Here is a 10,346-nt window from a genome sequence, read left to right as displayed (position 1 = left end):
TCGTCCAAAGGATTTTAGTTGTCGAATATTTGACGTCTAATTTCCCATCATTAAACTTTCGGCGCTGTTGCCGGGGGCTTGGCAGTTAATTGTTTGTTGAGATTTGTCTCTACAGGAAAACTTTTTATCTTAGGAGTATTGCAGCTTGTGTGACCAGGTTGCAAACAATATTGAAGTGTAGGTGATGCGCTGAAAGCCATATTGACCCCAAGGTAGAAGGGCAATCAGTCGAAAAAGAGCTTAAGGTAATTCTAAGCACATGGTGGCCAACATGCGCCCAACAATTGCCGGAAGTTCCAATGGTCAAGGCAACTTGACCCGAGCAGTTGAGAGTCATCTCCTGCATAGAAAACTCCTTGCGGTGACAACACTCCTATTTTTCCAGGGACGTCTTCTACTCTATCTTTAACTTGTTTTCTTAGTATAGGTTATTTTTATTTTCATTGTTATTTTGGATATATGGCTGCTTCCTTAGTTGTGGTGCGATTGTTCCTTGTAGATGCAACAATAAATCTCCTCGGTTCGCAGAACAACGGAAGAATTCCTTCATTATTCAACGCATGGCTTCAGTCGCGTGAATTCCACGCATGATCGCATGCGTTGTTCCGCCTAAGGTTTTTTTCTGTTATCTTGTATGCCTTATCCTTTTGAAATTCTCTTTTTCCCGATTGCGTTGCTTTGCGGTGTTTCTATGATGGTACGTATAATTCACCGCATCTTCTAACTAATCAACGCAAGGCGTTCTTTACTTTTATTAGCTTCTTCAAATTTTTAAAGTCTTAAGTTTTATTTTATGCAAACCTTTGTTCAAACATTTATTACCGCATTCTTGTAATTTTGTTTTTAGTTTTGCAGTGAGAACGCTACCAATCTCTAAGTTTGGGGGTGGCAGTGGTTTAGGAGAATTGCGTTCATTGCATTGCGATCATTTGAAAAAAAAAAAATGAAGCGAGTTTTTTAGAATAATAACTCCACTATCAACGTAATGGGGAAACCCATGTTGATAAGAGTTAAGTTGTGAAAGGCACTTACTCGAAGTTAGATGTCCGCATGACACACGTGGGGCAACAAGCTCCCAGACGTTATTGAAGTACATAGACTCCATTTCCTGGTTCATGGCCTTAACCCATTCATCTTTGTCAACATCCTCCATTACTTTTTTAAAAACTACGGATCCTCGACCCCATCATTCGTAATGATGTTTTAGGCTTCAGTCAAACCCATGTAGCGATCTGGTGGGTTCATAACCCTCCCACTACGTCAAGGCAGTCTCAACTCTTGAGCTAGTTAACTAGACGTCCCAACCTCAACAACTCTTGTTGATCTATCGGTATGTTCAACAACTCTTGTTGAACCCTCAGCAGTCTCAGTCTCACTTGAGATCTCACATAAAACGAGCTTACTTCGTGGCTTATGATCCCTCATGTGGTTTTCTTCTAAGAAGATAACATTTGTGGAAACAAACACTTTGTTCTCACTTGGGTCATAGAAGTATCCACCTCTCATTTCCTTGGGGTAGCCTATAAAGAGGTAAACCTTTGAACGCAGTTCTAACTTCTTTGGGTTAGTCGCTAGCACATGTGTCGGACAGCCCCAAATCCTGAAGTGGCATAAACTACCTTTATGGCCTCTCCATAACTCAAAAGGTGTTTTAGAAACACTTTTCGAGAGAACATTGTTCAGGATATAACATGCAGTCTGCACCACATAACCCCAAAACAAGTCTAAAAGATGAGCATAACTCATCATAGACCGAACCATGTCCAACAAGGTTCTATTTCTCCTTTCTGATACACCATTTTGCTAAGGTATACCAAAGCCGAGAGTTGGGATGCAATCCCATGTTCTATCATATAGTTCTGGAATTGGAGGTCCATATACTCTCCATCACGATCAGATCGTAGTGTTTTTATCTTCTTACCTAACAAGTTTCCAACTTCAGTCTTATACTCCTTGAACTTGTCAAGGGCTTCAAACTTACGTTGCATTAGGAAGAGATACCCAAACCTTGAATAATCATCTATGAAAGAGATGAAATATTCATACCCACCTCAAGCTCTAACATTCATCGGACTACAGAGGTCTGAATGTACAAGCTCCAAGGCTTCCTTGGCTCTGTAATATTTTCTAATAAAAGGTCTCTTGATCATCTTGCCTTCGAGACATGATTCACATACCGGAAAGGAGTTTTCTTCTAAACTCTTTAGAAGTCCACTTTGCACCAACTTCTCAATCCTATTAAGGTTGATGTGACCTAACCTAAGATGCCAAAGATGGGCATTTTCTTTTGGAGAAACCTTTGGTCTTTTAGCTGTTGTTGTCGTACTGAACATTTCAGTGTTAAACAAGGCTTTTATGACTAACGGCCTTAGTACATATAAGTTATTTTCCATTGAACCATAACCAATCTCCATTCCATTCTTGAAAGTAAATACTCTATTCTTAGAAAAGGAGACGGTATAGCCTTGTTCAATGAGACAAGAAATCGAGAATAAGTTTGTCATAATATGAGGAACTACAAAAACATTATCCAGTAATAGATAACGTTTCTTATCAACAAATAACTTCAGCTTTCCTACAGCAATAGCTGAAACAACCTCACCAGTTCCGACTCAAAGAGTCATCTCTCCATGTGGCAACGTTTCCCAGGAACTGAATCCTCAGTAAGAGAAACTGACATGATTGGTAGCACCTGAATTGAATATCCGGGCAGAATCATCATTCTCTACCAGACATGTCTCCAAGACCAATAAATCATATTTATTGTCTTGTTTCCTCTTTTGAAGAGTAGTGAGATGGAGGTCATTTGCACGAAATTCGTTTCACACGATTCTTTCCACTGTAAATAACAAGTCATTTTTAAAAGCTTTAGACAGAAATACTAACGAGTTGCTGGAAAAAAACACATCGACCTACGTTAGGTTTTAAGCAAATACCCGTTGTAAAACAAAACAACATCCAATAAGGTTTTAGCAAAACTAACATGAACCCCGTGTGGCATCTAGTTTCGTAATGATGCTTCAAAGGTTTAGGACAAAAGTCGTCAAAGGGAGGTCAGTTATCCCTCCTCTGAATTGAGAAGTTCTCAACTAGTCATTAATACCAAAACAACTCTTGCTCCTATAACGACTAGTCATCATTGATTTGGCCAAGAGATCATTAACTTACTTAACAATCTCTCGTAAGTGTGATCCGCCATTTTAAGCCCTAGAGGTTCGTCCCAAAAGGTCAATCCGAAGGGAAAAAATCTAATTGGGGCAAAACCTAAAGCGACCCTATCCATTTCTGGAGTTCACCTTGATATTGACCAACTGCACAAAACCCATCCGAAGGGGGACACTCTAAAGGCGATACGAAGGCGTACAGAATGATCTCACGGTGTGGACCAATGACAAAAACCATAGGACGTGTTGACACACACCCTTCACCCACATACTATAAACACTCTCCCCATTCACCTTGATATTGACTCATGCAAACACCATCCGAAGGGGAATGCATCCTGAGCACCACGAGGCCAAACATGAATCTCACGGTGTGAACATACAGGGAGAAGCGTAAGTGGATTCATAGACATATCTGATACGCCTCTTCCTCCCACTGAGTATTTTATAACCTAGGGTTTAGCTTACTTAAAAAAACACGGCTAAGGATTTTAACTAAGTGACTTTTAGGTTTTCCCAAGTGTAACTTTTACCTTGGATAGTGAAACAACTTTTGATCATCATCCGATACTCTTTAACGGAATCTTTGACCAAATCATCGCATGCTTGTTGAAAATCTATTATTCAGCCTTAGACAAAAGGTCCTTTATAGATAAGTTTACAACAAATTCAATCTTTTATTCAACCAATTTAATCCTATTAAACCAATTTTAAAAGATTAATCTAGGTTACTAAACTATTTGAACTTAGGTCTATCTCAATCCAATTTTAAAACCCTTTTAAAAACTTGAGTTCACCCTAAGTCCACATGAACTCTGAATTATCAATTTTAGGTCTAATTTCCTTTATAATACTTATAAACGGAAACAACCAGCACAATGCGAAGCTAACACATGCAAGACATTCATAACGCTTATAAACAGCCTAAGTGTCATGCTCAATGCATTGTCCATTCATTTCTACTTCTTTTATATAACACTTATACAAAACAGCAATGAAACAAGCAAAACATGCCTCCATTCACTCTTAGACTATAACATTTATAATAAAAGGATGATGCATGATAATGCTCAAAGCATGCAAAATATAACTCTTATATTGCCTGATGCATGCGCATGCTTTCAAGTAATTTCTTCATGCAATATTATAACATTTATAATACATGGTGCATGAATAATTGCACAACCTAAGGTGGGTTTTAACTATATGACAAACACTTTGACATATAAGCACCATTCATCACATGTATAAGCAATAAAAGTTGATGAACCAGGTGAAATTGTCTTAAAAACACAAAAGGAAAGCTGACTATTACAACGACAAGGAGTCTTCGGTTCAAACAGGCGAACCAAATCTTAAACCGCTCGGGCAAAGCATCGCTTCTCCAACCAACCATCGTGTACTAAGCACCCCGCGATCATCTACACGATAAAACAAAATCTTTACTCTATCGCTTACCAGCGCTCTCAGAGTTAAACGATCGTTTAGCATTTACTATATGATCGTCTAGAAAAATCCAAACGATCTAGTTATTACTACACGATCGTGTACCTTTACTAAGCGATGAAGCCTGAAGTACACGATTGCTTAGCGCGCTCTGCAAAATGCTCGCCTTCCGTGATCGTCTAAACGACTACGATGTCGCGAAGCACCATTGCCTAAGCGATCACATAGGTTAGTAACAAAGCGATGAAGCTTGCTAACTACACGATCGTCTAGCGTGCGCCTTCTACTAAACGACGAGCATCGCATGCTCCCACTACGATCATCTACCTCCAGTACCTACGCGATCGTGCAACCAATGCCACACGATATGGTAAACGATTTACTTCATCGCTTAGAAGTAGTTAAACAATCGATTAGAAAATACTACACGATCGTTTAGAAAAATCTAAGTGATCGCTTAGTTAAATCCCAACATCGTTTATCTGAGGCTACACGATCCGACCAACGTTTGGTCTTCTTCTTCGTTGAAAACTGCATCGCCATGCTCCGAAGCTTCATCATGAACGACTCAATGAACTCAAAACTTTTGAATTACAGACTCGATTGTGATGTTAATTTCGCCAAAAAAAAACATAGAGGCCCTTACAATTAACACTTTGTAATACCGAAAGCTTTAACAAAAAGGTAATTTAAACCCGAAATGTTCATCAACGTAACCACAGATACAGAAAACGGTTAACCACAAATGCAGAATCCCAACACGGCACGTTGTGATTGCTTAGTATTAGCCTCTTACGCCGCATTTAAAAAAAATTAAATCAGTCACGTGCGCGTCAGAGTGATTTGAACCCTCGACCTCCTTTAAAACGAATCTAAATCTCTGTAGCGTGTCAGCGCCTCGTCCCGTCCCATCCATTTAATTTTCCCAACGTCGAACACTCGTGGGTCAAGTTTTCAAAACTTGACCTTTAACCTTATAACCCCCCTCCTCTCCTTTCATTTTCTCACATTTTCTCACTGCCTTCATTCTCTCATTCTCAATGCCTTCAGCCTTCGGTCTCTCATTCTGCCTTTTTCGAACTAATTAAAACTCTTACAAATTTGCTTCTGCCTTCTTCATTTCTTCATTGGCAAATCTTCTTCTTCTCCCACATTCGTCCATTAAATTGTGAGGTTTGTACCTTTACTATACAAAATTTCTTTTTTTTTTTTTAATAACCATAAATTTTGTTCCTATTCTCATACTATTATATTTTTTTTATAGTTTTTGTTGCTGTTTGGGAAACAAAGAACAAAAAAGGTAATGTTTTTTTCATAGTTTTTGTTGTAGATCCATTTGCTCATAATATTTTGTTTTTTTCATAGTTTTTGTTGCCGGATAACGGAGAAAAGAGAGACCATTATCACTTTAGAGGAAAAAAGTAAAACCATTATTAAATTTGTGAGTTTATTATTTATTTATTACTAGTTTTTTTTATATTTAGTAGATCTACCATGTTAATTTTTTAGTAGTTGTTGAATTCAATAATATTTACATATTGATGTTAGTAGTTCTTTCTCTATTAGTGTTAATCTTAGTAGTTGTTATTAGTGTTAATCTTATTTATATTATGTTATACCAACATGTTAATCTTATGTATATTTTGTTTGTTTTTGTTTGTACTTAAGTATAGGTTATTGTTATGTTTAAAAAGTTGATGTTTATGCTTTAATATTTTTAGTTTAATACAAAATTATTATGATTTTTTGAAATATATTTATTATGATATTTGATTTTTTTAGTATTAACTTTGAAAATATAGTTTAAAATAATTTGAAAAAGTTTAATTGTTGTTATGTTTAAAATTATTATAAAAAAATTAATTTATTGTTATGTTTAAAAAGTTGATGTTCATAAACCTTAAAAAGTTGATGTTTATAATTTAAAAAGTTTAATATTTTTAGTTTAATACAAAATTATTGTGATTTTTTTAATATACTTCTTATAATATTTTATTTATTTTTTTGTATTAAATTTATTGTTATGTTTAAAAATAGTATTAAAAAGTTTACCTTATTGTGATTTTTTAAATATATTTCTTATATTTCTTATATATATTTCTTATTGTGATTTTTATTGTGGTTTGTTTTTGTTTAAGTTTGATAATTAATAGAACAATTAGTAATGTATTGTTTGTCTTTTTTTTAGAAGATGACGGACAAATGCTTGGATTTATGTTGTTTACCATGATATTGATAGAATTAACTATGACCAACCATCCAGTGGGAGTTTTAGTATAAATGTGAACAGTGGAATTGTATTTGAACAATTCATTGAAATGGTTGAGATACCTAGAACCATCAGGATCAATAAGATTTATGTCATTCCCTATTCCGAATGCACAAGCTATGGACTTGATGTTCTCAATCGCGATGTCACTGTCGAATTTAGTGCATTTGTTTGTGAATGTAAATAGGATGGGGTTGGATATAAACTTGAATGCACTATTTAGTCAGTTTGGAGATCCAACTGAATGTATTGATCCTGATCCGGAGTCAATTGCATCGCCATGTGATAATGAAGATATGGCGGTTAATAACCAACATAGAGATTTTAGAACTGAAACGGACGATGAATTTGAAGAGTTGGATTTCGATGGTTGTGAACATAAGTTACCTTCAGATACATTCAATGATTTGAATATGAATGTAAGGATAGTATTCGAGAACATGACTCAACTGTAGCCTCTGTGGACGTTGACAATACTCAGTTGTATAAAGGGATGATTTGTCAAGACAAAGAAATGCTACAACACGCAGTCAAATGTTTTGCTATAAAATGTCACGCATCATACGAGGTTGTGGAATCAACATCGACGATTTGGACAATTCAGTGTAAGAAGTGGAAGGAAGGTTGCAAGTGGAGACTTCGTGCAATAAAGAAAAAATCGTATGGCTTGTTCGAGATCACTACGTACGATGAGCAGCATAAATGTTTTTATTCAGAATAGAGTCAAAGTCACGTGCAATTGGATTCATCAATAATTGCACTAGAGTTATGTGATGTCGTAAGAGAAAAACCATCTATCAGCGTGGCACAAATGCAGTCCGACATCAAATCAAAGTTTGGATATCATGTTCCTTACCATAGGGTATAGGAGGGCAAAAGAAAAGCATTGGTTAAAGTGTTCGGTGATTGGGATGAGTGTTCGGTGTATGACAAATATCGTTACTAAGACGGGATCCAGATAGTTAGGGATTGAGAAATAAATATTTTTTTATTATATATTCAATTTTTTTTTATTGTAATCTATAAAGTTGTACATTATTCTTTTAATTGAGAAATAAATACTTTTTTTTATCATATATATTTAATTAAGTGTAGATACTTTTATTGTATATTAAATTTTTTTTATTATAATTTATAAAGTTGTATATTATTCTTTTAATTAAGTTATACATTATTTAATTGAGAAATAAATAATTTTTTTATCATGTATATTTAATTAAGTTAATTAAGTTGTACATTATTCTTCTAATTGAGAAATAAATATTTTTTTTATTTCAGATCATGACTTTAAACCCAGGACCTGTTGATCCCGATGTTTTGTACGACCAATCCATTCATCGATCATCTGTTGTATGACGAGATCGAACTACTGGAGAAATATCTTGCAGGCGTCGAGAGGTAGTTCTCCGGCGCACTATCCCACCCCACCCTCGAATACTACTGCTACTCCGCACATCTGGATTTTATGGGGTTGCGGGATTTATTCAGTTGGACTGACATCTGATCACAGCCTTGGTCGAAAGATAGAGGCCTGAGACGCATACATTTCATATGTCTGTTGGAGAGTGCACTATCACTCTACAAGACATAGAAGTGTTGTTGGGGTTATCGGTTGACGGTGAGCCGATCACTGAAGTGATGTACGATGACTGGTCACAAGTTTGTCAACTGTAACTCGGTGTGACTCCACCTGCCGATAAAATTAAAGGATCGAGGTTAAGTTTGATATGGTTAGGAACATAATTCTGTGAGCTCGTAGATGATGTAGAGGAGGAAACTGTCATAAGATATGTGTGAGCATATGTACTACAAATGATGGGTGGAAGTCTGTTTTTCGACAAATCAAGTCATTTTGTTTACTTGATGTTTCTGCCACTATTAGCTAACGTCTATGATGCGGGGCGGTATTCGTGGGGTGAAGCATGTTTAGAATGGTTGTATAGAAAACTATGCAAAGCAACAAGACGTGAGGTTTGTGAGATAGCTGGGCCTCCCATACTTTTGCAACTATGGGCTTGGGAGCGATTTCCAACAATGGTTCCACAATTACATCATGTCAATGACGCTCAGAGACAAATTTTGTGTGACTAGGACAGCCACACACGTAGTCAGCTAGCACAGATACATGTTTGATCTCCTTCAACCTGATCAGGTACATTAACACTTAACCAAATTGATTATTTTATACATATTTTTATTGTATTTGTTTTTAATGTTCTCCAATATAATATTTTTTGTTTCAGGTTATTTGGGAGTCATACAAAATTATTATGCATACTTTACCCAATTTCTATACGAATGGTCAAAACATATGGCGGACGATAAGTCCTTTCATATATTTTCACATTGGTGAGTGGCATCTTCCTAACAAGGTGTCGTCCACTCATATGTTTTCACATTGGTGAGTGAGATCGTCCTGACAGGGTGATGAGACAATTCGGTTTTCAGCAGGATGTCCCATCACCTTGTAATACTGAACCCCTAATGATGACTCAAGGACTGTAGATTGGTCTGAAAATTACACATTTGGTAGTGCGATGGCAGCAAGGTTTATTGCAGTGGGGGTTTCTATTGAACAGTTTGACAGGGGTGTCATTCAAGACTACATTCATTGGTATAATAATATCACAAGGCGCTACGTCACTCGTACGGGAGCAGCTATGGGTCATCTAGTAAATGAATGAATATTATCTAATTATTTTTAATTTAAATTTATTTTAAATATTATCTAATTGTTTTATAATTCACAGAGATCGAACAATAGTAGACTCCGTAATGTTGTGAACAATCCGAATCAGGTTCTTGCTATATGTAGTGACAACCAAAGCTATATGGAAGAGATACATTATATGTACGATATACCTATTGTACCTCCACCAGCTCCTAGATGTAGAGGACCTATTTGGGAAGATGATGAGTTTGATGAGGTTGCCCATAATATAGAAGAGTTGCCCCATGTGTTGCCCATAATGTAGAAAAGTTACCCATGTGATGCAGACGTAGAGTCAAACTGATTATGTTAGTCCGATGATGATGCCAACATTTGGTTCAGTACATTATGACTCAAAGGCTAGTCCTTCGTTTTCATATGAACATGGTCGGAGTCGTGGAGAGCATAATGAATATTTATATTATGAAGCGCCTGTAGAGGTACCAAAGCAACATCGAGAAGAATCAGAGCAATCTCACATTTGAAGTCGACGATGACAACCAGCTCGAAATCGACAACGTCCACCTTGTGGGACACATTGATTTTTGTAATTATTTTTATATAAATGAGATATTTTAATTTACATTTTTTTATTTTTATGAGATATTTTTTTAATTTGTTCTTTTTAGAGTTAAGTTAAATAAAATAATAAAATATAAAATATTTTTGGAAATTTTTTTATAAAATAGAAAATTAAAAAAAATAATGAATGTCAAATCTTCAAAATTCGACCTAGTAGGTCGAATTTTGAAGACTC

General features: G+C 35.9%; 1 long non-coding RNA gene across 2 annotated transcripts; it reads left to right on the top strand.

Annotated features, from left to right (window-relative positions):
• The first annotated feature begins 427 nt into the window (after positions 1-427).
• On the top strand, positions 428-10,183 carry LOC150034419 (uncharacterized). 2 transcript variants are annotated; one of them, XR_016531380.1, is made up of 5 exons: positions 428-5,783; positions 5,875-5,910; positions 5,976-6,051; positions 8,158-9,031; positions 9,123-10,183. It is a non-coding gene; the product is annotated as an uncharacterized LOC150034419 (long non-coding RNA). The 2 variants fall into 2 exon arrangements; XR_016531381.1 differs by lacking the exon at positions 5,976-6,051.
• Positions 10,184-10,346: the final 163 nt, after the last annotated feature.

This window comes from Benincasa hispida, chromosome 8 (genome assembly GCF_027475165.1).
Source record: "Benincasa hispida cultivar pf3 chromosome 8, pf3_genome.v1.1, whole genome shotgun sequence".
In the NCBI taxonomy this organism is placed as follows: domain Eukaryota; kingdom Viridiplantae; phylum Streptophyta; class Magnoliopsida; order Cucurbitales; family Cucurbitaceae; genus Benincasa; species Benincasa hispida.
This window is presented reverse-complemented; position numbering and strand designations above follow the sequence as displayed.